General features: G+C 38.0%; 1 long non-coding RNA gene across 2 annotated transcripts; it reads left to right on the top strand.

Moving 5' to 3' along the window:
- The first annotated feature begins 16,833 nt into the window (after positions 1-16,833).
- LOC109189737 lies at positions 16,834-17,935 on the top strand. Of its 2 annotated transcripts, none has more exons than XR_002055617.1 (3): positions 16,834-16,943; positions 17,023-17,215; positions 17,821-17,935. It is a non-coding gene; the product is annotated as an uncharacterized LOC109189737 (long non-coding RNA). The 2 variants fall into 2 exon arrangements; XR_002055618.1 differs by having other exon boundaries at positions 17,815-17,824.
- Positions 17,936-19,604: the final 1,669 nt, after the last annotated feature.

Genomic DNA, 19,604 nt, shown 5'->3' with positions numbered 1-19,604 from the left:
GTGGGACCTCGTGCCCCCTTAGGGTACTAGTTGGAGGGTTATGCGGTGCCTGAAACCATAGGATAATGAGAAGGGGGTCTCGCCCGTGGCTCGTCGGAGCGTGGTGCGGTACACCCATAGAATGGAGTCTAACTCCTCCACCCAGGCCACGTCTGCTGACCCCATAGGTAGGGTTTCCACTATGTACACCCCCACCTTGAAAAAGGGATCATCGAGCCTTGACGATAGATTTTGCCTCGCTGGGGTATAGGCATTGCAGTAGGGTGTTGTTATAGGACCTCCTGTAGAGTGTATCACCGAGGAGCGGGTTGGTTCTCCTCACCTGCTTGGCATCGGCCTTGTCAAGGGGCAAACAACCCATAATAGGTTCTTCCGTTAAGTAGTGAGCGGGGGCGTCGCCCCTATACTACCGTTAGGGAATGCCAAAGTCGGGGCCGACGCACACGACCGTGACTATGGGTTGATAAAAACATATGTCCATATTTGATCTCCTGGGTTCGGGGAAGCCGGGTGCTCGACCTATCACGCCCCATTGGGAGGGGTGGGGTAAATGTAGGCACCCCTCGAGAGACGTCGGGCCGAGCATGAGGGCTCGAACACTTCTTTGGAGGCCCTCACTGGGGCGGGTCGACAAGGTGGTAGCTTGTTGGAGCGCGACCATCCCCTCCGGGAGCTCGTTCATTCGCTTACGGAGCTGCCCAACCTCGTCACGATGGGTGCTTGGAGCTCGACTATTTGTTTCTCCCAACCTCTCATCTCGGGAGGCCTAGTCGCGTCGCGGCAGAGCTCGGGGCCCGTGGCTCCGCGACCTACTGAAAACAATTCCTTCCACGGCGGGGCTCGAAAGCCACGACTAGGAGACCTTCGGGGACATGATTCCTCCGCTGGTGGTGCGTTGGGGGTTGACCTTGGGCCCAACCTATCTCGGGACACACGCGCTTGCCAAGCCTCTCGAAGGCGGGCCTAGTGTGGGTCGACCTCCCTCTATCGCCCTCTCGATGGCGATCTTGGCGGATGTCACCCCCTCACCACGTGTCCGATGACTAGGGCGAGTTGACATCATCTTCGATTTGAGTGTAGAGTGCCCGGGTGCTTGGACCAATGCGCCCCCTTGAGGGAGGTGGAGGTGGGGTCGGCGTCCTTTGTGTGGCCTCTGGGCAGTCGTGCACACCTCCTTGGGGACGCTCTGCGAGGTGAGCCAAAGTCGCAGAGGATTGTGAAAGGGCAACCGCCCCCTCCTATAGCGGGGCGACTTTCGGAGGAGGGGTGGACTGTCTTGCGTACCTCCTTGGGGATCCTCTGCGAGGTGAGCCAAAGTAGTAGAGGATTGTTAAAGGGCAACCGCGCCCTCCGGTAGCGGGGCAAGATTCGGAGGAGGGGCGGACCGTCTTGCGTACCTCCTTGGGGACCCTCTGCGAGGTTAGCCAAAGTCGCAGAGGATTGTTAAAGGGAAACCGCCCCCTCCTATAGCGAGGCGACATTCGGAGGAGGGGTGGACTGTCTTGCGTACCTCCTTGGGGATCCTCTACGAGGTGAGTCAAAGTAGCAGAAGATTGTTAAAGGGCAATCGCCCCCTCCGGTAGCGGGGCAAGATTCGGAGGAGGGGCGGACCGTCTTGCGTACCTCCTTGGGGACCTTCTGCGAGGTTAGCCAAAGTCGCAGAGGATTGTTAAAGGGCAACTGCCCCCCTCCTATAGCGGGGCGAGAGTCAGAGGAGGGGCGGACCGTCTTGCGTACCTCCTTGGGGACCCTGTGAGCCAAAGTCGTAGAGGATTGTTAAAGGGCAATCGTCCCTCCTGTAGCGGGGCGAGAGTCGGAGTAGGGGCGGACCGGCACACCACCACTGCCATGGTTAACGAGGTGATCTCTCAAGTCCCCTCTCGACTTGTTGGAGACGGTCGGTAGAAGGCTAGGGGCCCCATTGGGGCCGTTCCTAGTTGGGGCGTGTTGGGTGTGAGCGAGGTTCGGAACGGGGGCGGCGGGGGCAGTGCCCCACTGCTGCGCCCCCTGGATGGAGGTGGAGGCGGGGCCGACACCCTTTGGATGACGTCCGGGTCGGCTTGCGCACCTGCCTGAAGGCCTTCCATGACCCGGGCTAGCGTCATGGAAACCTGTTGAAAGACCACCACCCCCTCCTAAAAGAGAGCAAGGTTCAGAACCGGGGCGGTGCACCACTGCTGCGCCCACTGGAGGGAGGTGGAGGTGGGGCCGACACCCTTTGGATGACGTCCGGGTCGGCTTGCACACCTGCCCGAAGGCCTTTCGCGACCTGGGCTAATGTCGTGGAAGCCTGTTGAAAGACCACCACCCCTCCTGAAAGAGAGCAAGGTTCGGAACGGGGGCGGCGGGGCGGTGCACCACTGCTGCGCCCACTAAAGGGAGGTGGAGGCGGGGCCGACACCCTTTGGATGACGTCCGGGTCGGCTTGCGCACCTGCCTAAAGGCCCTCCGCGACTCGTGCGAGCGTCGTTGAGGCTTGTTCGAAGACCGCCACTCCCTCCCGGAAAAGAGCAAAATTTGGAGAGGGGGCAGCGGGGGGCGGTGCACCATCGCTACGGTGGTTGGTTAGCTGACCCCTTAGATCTCCCCCCGACCTGGTGGAGGCGGCCGGTTGGAGGCTGGGGCCCTGTTGGGGCCGTTCCCGGTTGCGGCGAGCTGGGTGCCACGGGAACCATTGGTGTGGCGAGAGTTGGATCTCGACCTTGCCATGGTAGCTGATCGCGGTGGATCGAAGGATATAGAACACGCTTGAGCTGGTACAACAGCTCTCAACAAGAACACCAATGATGGATTTAATTAACCCGGTGTGACCCGAATTATTAAACCCGGATAAGAACGTAATATGGGAAATATATAAACGTGATAAAACAATGTGGTAAGGCCGCAGGGACCGTAGGTCGTGAGGACCGTATATTATATCAAATGCCGTAAATAGGCTATTACAATGGTTCGCTATTACAAAGTATGTAAGTAGGATAGATCATATCTTGTTAGGGCAAGATGGGGGGGGGGGGGGGTAGTTGGATCTCAAGTTGACCGCGCCTGGTCTCGCGCCGGGTCGCGCTGTGGGGGCCGGACCGAGCCCATTTGGAGGTCGGTCCGACACCGTGGAGAGGCTGGTCCGACCTCAAGCCGTGGCTCGCGCAGGGCCACGTGCCGAAGCCTTGTGCCGGGGTGGGTACGCGGCACCTCCTCGGGACCCGTTCTTGCTCCGCGCCCTCAGGTCGGTTCGGGTCGATTCCCAATATATCCATCATTACCCTTCCCAATTAAAATCCTTTTCTCTTCTCCTTTATCCGCAACTTTCACCGTAAATATTATTATTATTATTATTATTATTATTATTATTATTATTATTATTATTATTATTATTATTATTATTATTATTGTTATGAGATTTGCAACAATATTGCTACTTCATTATGAAATGTTAGATCATGATTATGCTAATAGTTTTATTTCAAAATGTTAATTTTTTTTAAAGACAAAATGTTAAATTTTAATATGTAAACAAACTAATTTAAATTTTATGAAGATGTTCTTTTTAGTCTTTTTTACATTAATCAGCTTATCAAAAAGCTAATTTTACCAAACGCTTTCAATCATAACTACTAGCCTAACAGCTCTTCAATTTTCAGCTCCGAGCTTATAGCTTTTCAGCTTTCAGCTTTCAGCTCCTAACTTATAGCTTTTCAGCTAGGTTTGCCAAACAGAGCCTATGTTTGGCAACGCTTATTAAGGAGCTTATAGTTTAATTTAAGCTAGTAATAAATTATAAGCTCTGTTTAGTAATGTTCCCAAAATAAGCTAATAGCTTAAAATAAGAGTTTATTTCAAAATGCTACATTAGATAGCATTTCAAAAATAAGCTAGTAGCTTCCTAACAAATTTTTTTTCATCTTTATCCTTGTTACTAGTTGTTTTACGCGCTTTGCTCAAATGGAATAATGCCCAATGATCATTTTTAAATTAGTATTTCAAAGTATATCAATGCAATATTATATGGGAGATGTTCATGCATAAGTAAATAAATATTGAATTTGTTTATTTAAATCGGTAATTTAAAGTATATAAATGCAAGATAATATATGAGAGATTGATTATATTGTCACTAAAATAAATGTTTACAACTTTGTAATAACGCTAGTCTAAATACTTAGTCTAAAATCGATAGTCTAAATAAATACTACTTTTTGTTTAAATTTCTCTAATTCTTCTTAATTCTCTTTTGGGTAGCATTGTCATTGTCTTCATCTTCAGTACATGTCTTTTTTTTTTTTCTTTTATTGGTAGCGTGTCATGTGTAATTGGGTTACTAGTGGTAGAATAGATGGATTTCATCGTGCAATGAGATTATGGTGTAGGGAGATTTAGTTTGTCTTGTTGTGTATATGATGAGATCTTATGTGACACCCCGCAAATTCAAATTCTATTTAGGGATTAAATAAGTAATTAATCCTAATCCAATTGATAATTTATTCTTTAAATTCCTGGAAATTCAATAGTCGGGGACTAGTAATTGACTAGTCAACCCAAGTCAAGGAGTTGTACTTAAAGCTTTGAGAATAGTTCCCTTGTCTCCTTACACTTTTTTTTATCTTAGTAAGGGTAAAGAAGACTTTTCGTCTTATGATTGTATTCCAAGCTAACCTAGAAGTCATCTTTCATTCTTTTCCTAACACACTCAAAACAAAAGCTCCTCATTCTCTCTAGAAATTTAGCTAGCTTCTCCTTCAAGCTAAGTTTGGGCATTCCAAGATCTTCCAAGTTTGTCTCCAAGATTCCACCTTTCCTACTCTTGAGCATCTAGGAGGGTAAGATCTATGGTCCTTTTGTGTTTTTAGGCTTTCTAAGGTATCTTTTTCTAAAGATGAAATCTTTATGGTCTTTTGGTGTGTTCTTGAAGTTGGAGCTGAAGGAGAGCCTTGTTAGGAGCTTGAAAAGGTGTATTAAGTGAAGGTTTAGGCTACAATAGGTAACCCATGCTTTACAAAATCTATTTTCATTACCTATATGATGATTTCTTGGATTCTACTTGTGATTTTGCTATGAAATGTGAGATTGATGCATTGTCTTGTGAGAATGCATATCTAGAGCTTGTTATTAGGGTTCTTTTATGCCATTGCTTGGCTATTCCTTTGATTCAAGTCATATTGTTGTATTTTGTGAGATTTTGGGTGTTTTGGACTTGAATTTGAGCTTGGTGTTGAAATTCCCCGAAGGGATTATTTGGTACAGGGTTGTGTACCCGCGGGCGGAACGGCGGGTAGGGGTCCACCCGCTGCCCCACCCGCGGGGTACGTGTGTTGTGGAACATGGTTCCCGCGGGTGGAACCACGGGTGGGGGTCCACCCGTGGCCCCACCCGCGGGGTACAATGTGGGCTTGTTGGGGATTTGTTCCTCGTAATTATTTTGGCTCGGTAAATGATGTTTTGACTTCCCGATGTTCTTTTGTGGAACTATTTGAGTGTCTTCTTGATGTTTCGTATGTCTAGAACTATGTGGTAGGAATTCATGTAGATTTTGGTGTCTTGAATCGTGCTAAGTGTTCAACCTTGTGATTCGTTGAAACATGATGAGTCTTGTGTGTTCTTCGGAACTACATTTGGTTTACCCGTTTGATAAACATGCTATTTCGGTGTTGAAATGCTAGCGTGTGTTGTTTGTCCTTTCCTATTGTGGATGATGACTTGTGTTGATCATCGTTGTTGTCGGATTGTGATCCTTTCCTTGTCGAGTATGGTTTCATATCTTTGTTGTGATCCATTGATTGATTCCTATGATGGTGTTGTGTGTGTGGCTGTACCTGGATTGCACGATTAATGGAATGAGACATTAGTCACCAAGGTACGGCAGTGGTCCTCGTGGTGGCCATGACGTGATTATGGAGTTTGTGACCTGTGTGTCGGGTTCACGTTTTTTGAGAGGGCTTCGGCCGTGTGTTGTGATCGGTACCCTCGTGGTGTACTATGAATTGGTGGAAATTGTTGGCGGTTGTTGGTGGATGGGGACGACGGTCCTCGGATGGATAAGGTTGGACTTGGATGTACAGGGGTCCTGGAGGTAATGGTTGGAACTAGGGTCCTGGAGGTAATTGTTGGAACTAGCTATAAGGTTGGGGGTAGCCATAAGGTTGGAACCAGGCATAAGGAAGGATTATTGAATTCGTGATGTGTGATGTCACGAAGGCATGTGTTGCCGATGTGTGTTTCTCTATCCGTGACGAGTGATGTCACGAAGGCATGTGTTGCCGATGTGTGTGTCTTTATTCTCATTTGTTGAGCATGTTGGGTGTTATTCTATTGAGTGATGGTAGAATATGCCTTGAGCCTTACTTGTGTTATCGTTGTCACGTCTTGAAGTGTCTTGGGATGTGTTTCCCCTTATACTTGTTGTGAGTGGAATAGAGTCTTTGTGGTTGACTTCTATCTTGGGTTTTGAACTTATATATACAGTATTCCATTTCGAAATTGATTTTGTATATACTATCTATGTATGATACTCAACGTGTATTGATGGGTTACTAGCATTATTCGCTGACCGGGCCTCGTCCCATTTATTTATGTGCTTTTCAGGTCCCGAGTAGCCGGCGAGGGCGATAGAGATGGCTAGTTTAGTCCCCAGTCAGTTGTAGTTGAGTTTTGGGCCTGTGTGCCCCTTATACTAGACATATTAGAATGTGATGTTGTTTTGACCTTGCATGTGCGTTCACTTTAGTGTGGATGTGGCATAACACTCTCCGTTTTCTGGTTTTTACTCTTTATTTTACAAGTACCTATTAATATTTGGTAGTGGTAGTTTTTCCCCTACATGTTCCGTTTTCTGGTTTTTACTCTTTATTTTACAAGTACCTATTAATATTTGGTAGTGGTAGTTTTTCCCCCTATTAATATTTGGTAGTGGTAGTTTTTCCCCTACCCAACCGAATAGAGCATTACTCTTTATTTTACAAGTACCTATTAATATTTGGTAGTGGTAATTTTTCCCCTACATGTTTCATTCTTCCAAAAGGCTGAACCCCAACCCAACAGAGCATTTTGAGAGGTTGCTCCCACACCGCCGCTGGTGAGACTCGATCCCTGATCATTCTTCCAAAGTTTCACCTCTGTGACCAGTTGAGTCCCCTACATGTTTCATGCGTTGTGAGATGTGTGTCGTAGGTTATCATGTGAAAGTATTTGAACAAAATATTAATATTTATTATATTTGTATAAAATACTTAGTAAATAAATATATATAACATATTTTGTATTATAACTCTAATATTTAATTACAAGATAATGTAAAAAGAAGACAATGAACAATCAACAATGTAGTTAATATAATAAATTAATAAATTTGAAGGTAATAAATTTTTGAATTGTAGAAAATAAAGATAATAACTAATGAAATTCTATTCCTTTTAAATTTTTTTATAATGAATAATTTTTTGAAATAAAGGCAATTAATTAAATGCATATGTATTGTTTTTTTTTTTTTTTTTGTTTTTTTTTTGTTTTAGCTACTAATTTATTTTTAATTTAATAAGAGTAATAAAGTGACATACATACTTTTCATTGATTTTTTTTTTTAATTTACATTCGTTGTTGAGACAAATTATTTTGAGAGTTTGTCAATGACAATTATTACAATTCCTGTCAACAGAGGATGATAATAAATAATTCAAAATATATAGTTACAATAGATATTGTTATAATGATATAGTAAAAATTAACTTACAAATTTCTTTAGAAGTTTTCATGCATTGATAAAATTCTGATGTGTAAACTTGTTCAATTGGAGCCAGTGGGATGTCAGCATTGTCAATTCGTTGAAAAATGATCCTATTGTTTTAGAGTCCAGGTGTAATTGTATTTATGATCAACAACTTTGTAGTTAGGTCGCGCAGGTCTGACAATGATGTAAGAATAATTTTGTCCAATAAAAAAATAGTATAATATTTGTAAAGTAATGTACAATTGTACCATTATAAAAATACATACAAAAAAATGATACCATAACGACCTAAATCATACCAATAATGCAAAAGTATAATTGAAATATTAAGTTTTATTCTGATCTAAATAATCAAAAGAAGCTTAATTAAACGGAAAAAAAAAAAACATATTTTTTTAAATGCATAAAAATCAAATGATTTTTAAAGTTCTTGATTTATAATCTTTGATGCTTAACTTTGAATGTTATGTATTTAGTCGGACTAATTATTTGACCAAAGTTTATGTTAAATTTTATATTATATATATATATATATATATATATATATATATATATATATTTTTAATACATTTTAACATATTCGTAGTATATGTTCAACAATTATGCCAACTCTAATTGGGATGGAGTTCGAACCTAAGACCTTTCCTATAGAAATTAATGGGTAAGTTAAAAATAATAAATAGTTAAACGGAATATTCCGTTACTAAAGTTTATACTAACGGAGTTTAGGTTATTTAAGGGAATAAAATAATATAATAGAGGGTAAATAAAGAAAATCATTAAAAAAATACTAAAATCAAAATAATATGAACCATTCATTTTAAGAAACAATTGTACCGACATTTTTTGTTCCAGTTAAGAGTCTAACATTATTCGCTCTTATTAGAATTGTAGATTTTAAATAAATGACATCTTTTACCCTCCCAATTAAAACCCCTTTGATCTTTTCTCTTCTCCTATATTTTTATTCATCTTCTCCCACAACTATTTACCGCCCATCAACTCCTTAAAGTTCCAACTCCAATCGTCCATTCATACCGCGCGATGAACTTCAAGATTCAAGTAATAATATCCCCATCAGCGAAAATTTAAGTGAGACATCTGTTGAGATGAAGGAGATCCGCAACAATATTGCTACATCATTATGGGATGCTAGATCATGATTATGCTAATAGTTTCATTTCAAAATGTTAAATTTTAATATGTAAACTAACCTATTTTAATTTAAAACTATTTAAATTTTATGAAGATGTCCTTTTTAGTCTTTTTATATTTATCAACTTGTCAAAAAAACTAATTTACCAAACACTTTTAAGCATAATCAGCTAGCTTAACATACGGCTCTTAAGTTTTCAGCTTCTAGCTTATAACTTTTCAGCTTTTAGCTACCTTTTAAACTAGGTTTGTCAAACGTAGCTTAAAATGCTAAAATTCGAAAAGCTGTTCAAAAGAATTTTTTCAATTAACTTTTTGAGAAAAGAAATTATACCAGACAGCTATCAACTAACATTTAATTTACCAAACACCTTTCTACAATCAGCTAATGTTGTTAACTAGTCATACCCTCCAACCCAATCAGATAATAACTATGAGCTAACTGCCATTTACTAAACAATGCCATTATGTTGCGAATCATGCCCAAAAGATATGGCTAATTTGGTCTCATAGTACGTGTAGCAGTCGTGTCTTCAATTCAGAAATATTTGGGTGCACAAACCCTTTAATTCTTACCCCAAAGAGGAAACGCAGGTTCAAACCCTTTAATTCTATTCCACCCTGTTGCTGGCAATCTGGCATTTGAAAAGATAAAGTCATATGGGACAACCCAACTAAGTTAGTTAGACTCTTGACGGGGTAACTTACAAGATTATATATATGTTTGACTTCTAACATGACGATCTATTGACTCTCTTAATTTGAGTTGATTAGCTATGTGCAAGTGGCGTGCAACTTATTAGTATCTGTTCATCTATACTTTCTCAACCTGTTAAAGCGCAAAGAGGCTCGATCTTATGACCTCTCATATGGGAGAGTCACTACATGCCATGTGAGCACAAGGTGCTTGACACACATGTTATGTGTTTACTTATCTTTTGAATTTGATTTAGGTACATAATTGTATTCATGGCACAAAATTTCAAAACACAAGACACAGAAATTCATAACATAAGACACAATTACTAATTTGTTTCAAGTACAAATTCATATCCTTAAGATACAAAATTTTATATTACAAGACACAAAAATTCACAACATAAAAGACATACACGTGCACCACAGTCTACAATACACTGTGAACCCTAGTCCATGGTATAAGGATGGGTACTATTGATAGAAATTTAGTATTTATTTGGGATATAATTTATTTATTTTTAAAAGCATGAATGAGTCAAATACTAAAAACTGAAAAATATTTTTAAAATGAGATAATTCCATTTTAAGTCCTAAATTTATAGGTGACAATCTACTTTTAGTTGTTTTTCATTTCAAAAGATTTATATTTGGTCTTAGTGTTATTGTGGCATGACCATTTTTGTCTTCAATGAACAAAATTGTTTAAATTCCGTAAAATACAAAGACATTTAGGTCTTTAAGTATGAATATATATATATATATATATATATATAGTGAAAGGTTCCCGTGCGGTGAATGCTTCCCGTGCGGATGTGCGGTGGATTAATGTGCGTGAGATTTGAACTCAATGTGCGTGAGTGTTGTGCTTAATGTGCCTGAGATTTGTACTTAATGTGCGTGAATGTGTAAAATGCAGCAGAAAATATTGATGTCACCTTCTTCCCCATCCCCAGTAGCCATTTCCCCCTCCCTGATGATGATGATGCGGAGGCGAGCTAGGGTGGTTAAAAATTATGGGAATAATACAACAGAAATCCACACTTAGCAGCTGTGCAAATTTTACTGTGCGTGCGTCATTTATATAAACATTCAACTGCACTGAAGGTAGCTGATAATCCAGAATCCATGGCCAAATTGAAGGAAGAAGTAACAAGAAGCTTGGGCGTTAATGTGCGAAATAGGAATGAATTCTGTCCGTCCACATGTCCAGATCTAATGGATGAGAAACACTGATTTTTTTTAAAAACGCGGTGGCATTTTCGTAAATACTTGAACATCGAAGTGCAAGTAAAATGTATTACAAGTGCATGTAAAATGTATTATAGGTGCAAGTAAAAATTTACACTTAGCATCAATACTAAGTGCACCCATAGTTATAAGTAGTTGCATCTATAGTTCTAAGTAGTTGCACACATAGTTATAAGTAGTTGCACCTAGGCGCGTGAATGTTTGCGGGTGGTTTTCAGGGGTACTACTACCCGCTGAGCTCAGATCAATGAATGTTAACAAGGCAAAATTACATTCACTTATAGGTGAAAGTAGGTGCACCTATAGCTATAAGTAGTTGCACCTATATTTAGTAGTTGCACTTATAGTTATAAGCACACCCAGGTGCACGAATGTTTGCGGGAAGTGAATGCTAACAAGACAAAATTACATGCACTTATAGGTGAAAGTAGGTGCACTTGTAAGTGATTTTACTTGCACTTCGATGTTCAATTATTTACGAAAATGCAACCGCGTTTTTTGTTTAACTATTAGATCTGGACACGTGTCGCGCGCTGATTCGTTCGCATATTCCTTCCTGAGCACTTATTCGCACCTGAGTGCATCCATATATATAGGGACACACTCAGGTGCGAATAAGTGCCCAGGAAGGAAATGCGAACGAATCAGCGCGTGACATGTGTCCAGATCTAATAACTTAAAAAAATGCGGTGGCATTTTCGTAAATAATTGAACATCGAAGTGCAAGTAAAATCTCTTATAAGTGCACCTATTTTCACCTATAAGTGCATGTAATTTTGCCTAGTTAGCATTCACTTTCCGCAACCATTCGTGCACCTGGGTGTGCTTATAACTATATGTGCAACTATTTATAACTATAGGTGCAACTACTTATAACTATATGTGCACCTACTTTCACCTATAAGTGCATGTAATTTTGTCTTGTTAACATTCATTGATCTGAGTTCAGCGGGTAGTAATACTCCTGAAAACCACTCGCAAACATTCATACACCTAGATGCAACTACTTATACCTATGTGTGCAACTACTTAGAACTATTGGTGCAACTACTTAGAACTATGAGTGCAACTAAGTATTGATGCTCAGTGTAAATTTTTACATTTTACATGCACTTGTAATACATTTTACTTGCACTTCGATATTCAATTATTTACGAAAATGCCACTGCATTTTTTTTAAAAAAATCAGTGTTTCTCATCCATTAGATCTGGACACGTGGACGAACAGAATCCATTCCTATTTCGCGCCTGGGTGAGCCGTTCGCACCCGAGTTCAACTCTCTCTCTCTCTCTGTATATATATATATATATATATATATATATATATATATATATATATATATATATATATATATATATATATATATATATATATATATATATATATATATAGGGTTGCATTCAAATACAAACCCCCTTAAAATACAAACACTCCTTAAAATACAAACTTGAGCTCGTGCACACATTAACATACTTACATGCACACAGGGGCCAATAATTTCTGGGATTAGCATGTGCACACATTAACATACTTACATGCACACAGCGCGTAGTAGGAAAAATCCAACCATCCATCAAAGCTCGTGCACACATTAATATACTTACATGCACACAGCGCGTAGGAGGAAAAAATCAGGACCGTCCAATATCACCATCCAACGGCGTCAAATTGTCCACAGGTTTGTATTTTAAGATGTGTTTTTACCTGAATGTAAATCTACATATATATATATATATATATATATATATATATATATATATATATATATATATATATATATATATATATATATATATATATATATATATATATGCACTCAGGTGCGAATAAGTACCTAGGAAGGAATATACGAACGAATCAGCGCGCGACACGTGTCCAGATCTAATAACTTAAAAAAAAATGCGGTGGCATTTTCTTAAATAATTGAACATCGAAGTGCAAGTAAAATCACTTACAAGTGCACCTACTTTCACCTATACGTGCATGTAATTTTGTCTCGTTAGCATTCACTTCCCGCAAACATTCATGCACTTGGGTGTGCTTATAACTATAGGTGCAACTACTTATAAATATATGTGCACCTACTTTCACCTATAAGTGCATGTAATTTTGCCTTGTTAACATTCATTGATCTGAGTTCAGCGGGTAGTAATATCCCTGAAAACGACCCGCAAACATTCATGCACCTACGTGCAACTACTTGTAACTATGTGTGCAACTACTTGTAATAATATACGTGCAACTACTTAGAACTATAGGTGCAACTACTTATAACTATAGGTGCACTTAGTATTGATACTCAGTGGAAATTTTTACTTGCCCTATAATACATTTTACATGCACTTGTAATACATTTTACTTGCACTTTGATGTTCAATTATTTACAAAATTGCCACCGTGCTTTTAAAAAAAAATCAGTGTTTCTCATCCATTAGATCTGGACACGTGGACGAACAGAATCCATTCCTATTTCACTCCTGGGCGAAGCATTCGCACCTGAGTGCGATTATATATATATATATATATATATATATATATATATATATATATATATATATATATATATATATATATATATGTGTGTGTGTGTGTGTGTGTGTGTGTGTGTGTGTGTGTGTGTGTGTGTGTGTGTGTGTGTGTGTGTGTGTGTGTGTGTATAGAAATGAGGACAATTATATTATAGAGGACTGTGAGGACTGATGTAGTGTGTGCCATTAGGCGGTATGTCGTGTGCATGGCCGAATGTAGTCGTGTGCCACATTTTGTATGTCGCTTGCTAGATTTGTTAATTTATAGAGCATGGGTTCGAAACCTGATGTTTACATTTATTCTTGTGTGCCATTATGTATTAAGTTGTGTGCTTGGTATTAATTTATTGTGTGCCCATTATTTGTCCTCACAGTCCTCTATATATTGTTGTCCTCATTTGAACTCAACCCTATATAGATGTGTATTCAAATGAGGACAAGTATATTATAGAGGACTGTGAGGACAAATGTAGTGTGTGCCATTAGCCGATATGTTGTGTGTATGGCCGAATGTAGTCGTGTGCCACAGTTTGTATGTCGCGTTCTAGATTTATTAATTTATAGAGCCTGGGTTCGAAACCTAATGTTTACATTTATTCTTGTGTGCCATTATGTATTAAGTTGTGTGCCTGGTATTAATTTGTTCTGTGCCCATTATTTGTTCTCACAGTCCTCTATATATTGTTGTCCTCATTTGAACTCAACCCTATATATATATATATATATATATATATATATATATATATATATAGATGTGTATTCAAATGAGGATAAGTATATTATAGAGGACTGTGAGGACAGATGTAGTGTATGCCATTAGCCGGAATGTCGTGTGCATGGCCGAATGTAGTCGTGTGCCACAGTTTGTATGTCGCGTGCTAGATTTGTTAATTTATAGAGGCTGGGTTCGATACCCGATGTTTACATTTATTCTTGTGTGCCACTATGTATTAAGTTGTGTGCCTGGTATTAATTTGTTGTGTGCCCATTATTTGTCCTCACAGTCCTTTATATATTGTTGTCCTCATTTGAACTCAACCCTATATATATATATATGTATATATATATATATATATATATATATATATATATATATATATATATATATATATATAAGAGCGCTCATATGCGGTGGGGTCTTACGGTGCGGCGGTGCGGTCAAATTCCAGAATACACCAACAGTGTTAACAATATGCACCAACAGTGTAATAAAAACACACCCCAATGAAATGTAATAAAACATCACAAAATACACCACAGACTCAAAAAATACACCATATAACTCACCACCCCCAATGGTGTATTTCCGAACAGTGTATGGTGTTTTTACTCACACCTAATGGTGTGTGTTTGGTGATGCAGGGCTCTGTTTACTCTGTTTTGTGTGGTGTATTTCCTAACGTTGATGGTGCATATTTGGTGAACTATTGGTGTTGCCGCATCGTAAGAAATAACCGCACCGTAAGACACTGCTGCACCTGAACCCGCCTCTATATATATATATATATATATATATATATATATATATATATATATATATATATGTATATAGCAGGTCTGTTTCTACTCATACGAAATATTTCAGTAGTGTTCTGCATTGATACGTATTCACACGTACTTGAATGAATATTTAGTAAATTTTGAAAGGATTAAAGAAACAGTAACAATTTTATTATCTAAATATATAATAAAAAATTTTATCCGTGCATTTCACGTGCACTGCACGAATAATTGGACAATTATTTGCTCAAATTCAAGCAATGATAACATCAAAAAAACATAATCGATACAACCAATTTCATCAATTGCACTATAAAATATTCGTTGGTATAACTTATATTTCACATTTAAGGAACAAGGAAAGAGGCCAAGACCCAAGAGTACATAAGAGAATCTTGGAATAGAATTGGAACCCGTGATATTATAGTTGAAGGCGACTGAAATCGAATCAGTTATCCAAACCAAAAATCGAGATATTATAGTAGCTGGAGAAGAGATATTATAATAGCTTTAGTTACGTTTGTGACATTTGCCAAGTTAATGAGAGATTTGATCAGAGTCACCTATATCTCAAGGAGGCTAGCTCTTCAAGGCAACGCCGTCGTGAAGTTGGAGCTTTGCTTGAGCGTGTTATCCATAAAGTGCAAGGTAGCATGACCAATATGACTATTGATTAATGAGAAATTTCATACCATCACCGACACGTAACATGCCATATATTATTTTATAAATATTTAAAAGTAATTAATTTTACCACCAATATATATTATCATTATAAATCAATGTAAATCAATGTGAATCTGTTACAATTTTTTATATTAGGAATATCTTATTCTTATCTTATCTAGACTAGTCAAATATTCTATTAGTTAGGATTATATATTTGTAATATTTCATTGAATCAATTGAGAATACATTCATATGGTATCAGATTGTTAGGCTCCTTATTTTCCTCCTCCTAATTCGATCCTCATCTGATGGCCGTGAATTTCTCCGAACGAACGATGAGCGCTACAGCTGCACCGATCCCCGCACCAAACCACCTCACCTCGGCTCACCATTTCTTGTCGATCAAACTGACGACACGAAACTATCTCATTTGGCATACACAGCTCATCCCTTTCCTCCGGGGCCATGGTCTTCTCGGCTTTGTTGACGGAACCACGCCATGCCCAGCGGAGTTAGTTGTCTCCACTCCAGCCGTTGGCAGTAGCACTTCCGACGAGGCCATGTCCACCACTGCGAATCCAGCCTTCCCCGTATGGGTTCAACAAGATCAATCCATCTTGTCGCTCTTGATCTCCTCCCTCTCCGAGGAGGTCATGTATCTTGCGGTTGGCCGCTCCACCGCAAGGGAGGTGTGGTGCTCCATCGAAACCGCCCTAGGTTCGTCGACGAAGATCCAGTGCCTCAATCTTCTTGGTCAGTTTCAGGCGCTTCGCCAAGGTGATCTGTCGACTGCCGAGTATCTCGGTCGTGCTCAACTGCTTGTCGAAGACCTAGCACAAGCCGGCCAGCCGATGCCCCTTGACGAGCAGAATTTGTACGTCTTCAGGGGGCTCCGGCCGGAATAATATGTCAAAAATATGTCAAAAATAAATAATTACAAGCTAAGCATAATGACATCATGTGTTCAAATCTAATTGAGAGCATGGTTGTATTTATTTATTTTAGACATATTAATTTAATATATTGATATAAATAATTAATTAATTTTAAATTTTTATAAAGTAATATATAAATTGGAATATAAATATAATGATGTGATAATGATGATGTTAGCAACATCTAAGCTAACTATAATTTAACACCGTTAACTATTGTCCTTAATTACACAACTTTATAAAATACAAAAAAAAAAAAAAAAAAAAAAAAAAAAAAAAAAAAAAAAAAAAACTAAATTGGAATGTCATAAGTACTTTGACCAACATTATCCAATCCAGCTCGAGCTTATAGCTTATATAGCTTATTAGTACCGGGATCTCATAAGATACAGATCGACCCAACATTCGGTGAAGATACACAGATGTCAGGAGGAATTGCTCGATGTTGTCTCGCGGAGGAGTGCAAGGCGTGGCGCAAAAACCATCCCCATGTTCGATCACTCTTCTTTCACCATCCTTGGATTTTATCCTCTGTATCCGCTTTCTTCTCAATTTCGTTTTGATTTCCAGGGTTTCGTGGCTAAGCCGGAGACACTTCCCGATGGTACGGTCAACTTGATGGTGTGGCACTGCATTATTCCTGGAAAGGCCGGGGTATGCCTTCGTCTTCTTCGTTATCTACTTTTCAGTTTTTTTAAAGAGAATTTTGCTCCTATATGACTTTATTTCTCTGGAAAGTTTTCTCAGCTTTAGGGGCCGTTTGGTTCACGGAATGTCAGATTACCTTAGGGAATGTTAGATTGCTGGGAATGTTAGATTACTGGGAATGTTAGATTCCTGTGTTTGGTTAAAATTGGGGTATGTAATATAATCATGTTTGGTTTAGGGTTATCTTTTATACACACTATAATATCTTTGACATATTTTCATATATTTTAATAAATTTAAAAATTAAAATAAATAAATAAGATAACGGTATCATATATAATTACATGATTTTAAAATATTAACTCTAAAATTTTGAACTTGAGAAACAAAATTATTTTATATGCTAACATAACATAATAAAAATTAAAAAATATATAATTACAAAAATAATTATATATATATATATATATATATATATATATATATATATATATATATATATAATAAACTAACATAACCAAAGTTATCTTACATTACCTAAGATTTTGAAGGGAATCACATTCCCTTCAAAATCCTATGTGGAGGGAATGTGACATTCCTTGGGAATGTGACATTCCTTGGGAATGTTACATTCCCTAAGATAATATGAACCAAACACTGTTATGTGAACTTTGGAATATCACATTCCCTTGGTTATGTTACTGTTATACGGAGTATTAGAATTAGAATGGACGAATGTGATTTACTTATAATAGCAAGATGAACTCAAAAAATATTGTGAAAGGTTGAGAGATTATGGAATCGAATTTTGTTTTGGCCGAATAATTTTTTGGGTTGTTTCTCGCACTAACTCCGATTTAGTTCTTTTGAATTTGAGTATTAAACTAGGTTTACTCTGTTTTATTACTTTAGTTTAGAGGTCTGTTAAGTGCTTCTTCATCCCTGTTTGATAACATATGTATAGCTAAGAAATTGAGAGGGTAAGTTGTAAAAGGCTTTTCCAATAAGTATGATTTTTGTTCTTTTAATATTTCTCTTGCATTCTTCTACTTTGCTATCCAAAATCTTTTTCCTCAAATTTTTGTCAATAAAGAAGCTAAACTTTTTATATATGCATCTCACTTTTGTTGATTTGTCGTAAGGGGATGCTTGTCTATTCCTCACTCGAAGCCTTCGCCACTTGTTTTGTTAAGTTTGATGGTCTCATCCTAATCTTCGAAGGTCATCACATCCACAACCAATTTGTTGCCAAATGAACACAAATTTAAATTTCCTTGATAAGGATGATATACGAAATTATGTTGCTATAGTGTACTAAGGGTGTAATCTAGCAAAGTTGAGACTAAGACCTGTTAGAGTGAAAATGTGTTGCTAGAGTGCTACTAGGGGCCTAGAGGGTGTAATCAAGCTGAGTTTAGCTCAAGCAGCTAAATTTAGTTCAATCCAAGCCAATTAAAAAGTTATAAGTTTTCAAAGCACAAATGTTTTTGGTACTATTTTCTTCTGTAACTAAGAAAAACAATTTCTTCCTTTCTATTCAAATTCCAAAAGGAATTGAAATTAATTATTCATGTTATAATTAACTTAGGCATTAAGATTCATGGGCCTAACTTAAGCAATTTGGTGCTATAATTATTATCTTTGCCTGATTTTGAGTCATTAAGTGTTTAAGGATTATAGTTACCATTTGAAGCCATTAATAAGAGTTTTAATTATTGTTTTGGCCATTAAGAATTATAACACTATTATTTAAGTTGATTATGTTTTTAATCTATTAATAGTTTTCAGGGCCTTAACAATAATCTTAAGTATTTTTCATGGCAAGCAATGTACATAGTTGATATATTGCCTTTCGAATGGTAATTTGGTTATACCTTAATTTCAGTTTCCTTATGGACTCATTACAGTCTTGATTAATTATTATGTGGTAAATTGAGATTAGTATTTAGCATCCCTTAATTACAGTTTTACATTTAACTGCATTAATTTGCATTATTAATTACTGTTATTAAGTTTAGGGGCTAATCTCATGTATTACTTTTTATAATAATTATTCATTCATGTTAATCTACTATATTTGGTACATTGGTAAGATTACCCATGTCACTTCATTTTTTTCATTACTATTAATAATGGTAATTGAGTGTTACCAATAAATTGTTACATACCATTGGGCGATTCATTAAGGTTACTAGCATCGACGAGTCAACTAAATTCTCCACAAAGATGAGATATTTGAAAGCTTTCTTTGCTATCGATGTTAGTGCTATGGATAGATGCGGTTTGCATCACTAACGTACACAAATCATTAATTGCAGTTTACAGTTTATTGTTATTGGTAACTACTGTTATAGCTGTTATAACTGTTATCTGTTTTGAACTAGTCGCATTTTATCCTTAAGAATATGGAAACATTAAGATATGTATTACCATGTTTGTCATTATTAAAATGTTCATAGTGATTATAATGCTCCTTATTACTATTAATATTTTAATTAATGATA

This window comes from Ipomoea nil, unplaced genomic scaffold (assembly GCF_001879475.1).
Source record: "Ipomoea nil cultivar Tokyo-kokei standard unplaced genomic scaffold, Asagao_1.1 scaffold1562, whole genome shotgun sequence".
Taxonomy (NCBI): Eukaryota; Viridiplantae; Streptophyta; class Magnoliopsida; order Solanales; family Convolvulaceae; genus Ipomoea; species Ipomoea nil.
Note: the sequence above shows the minus strand (reverse complement) of the source record. Positions and strands in the feature narration are given on the sequence as shown.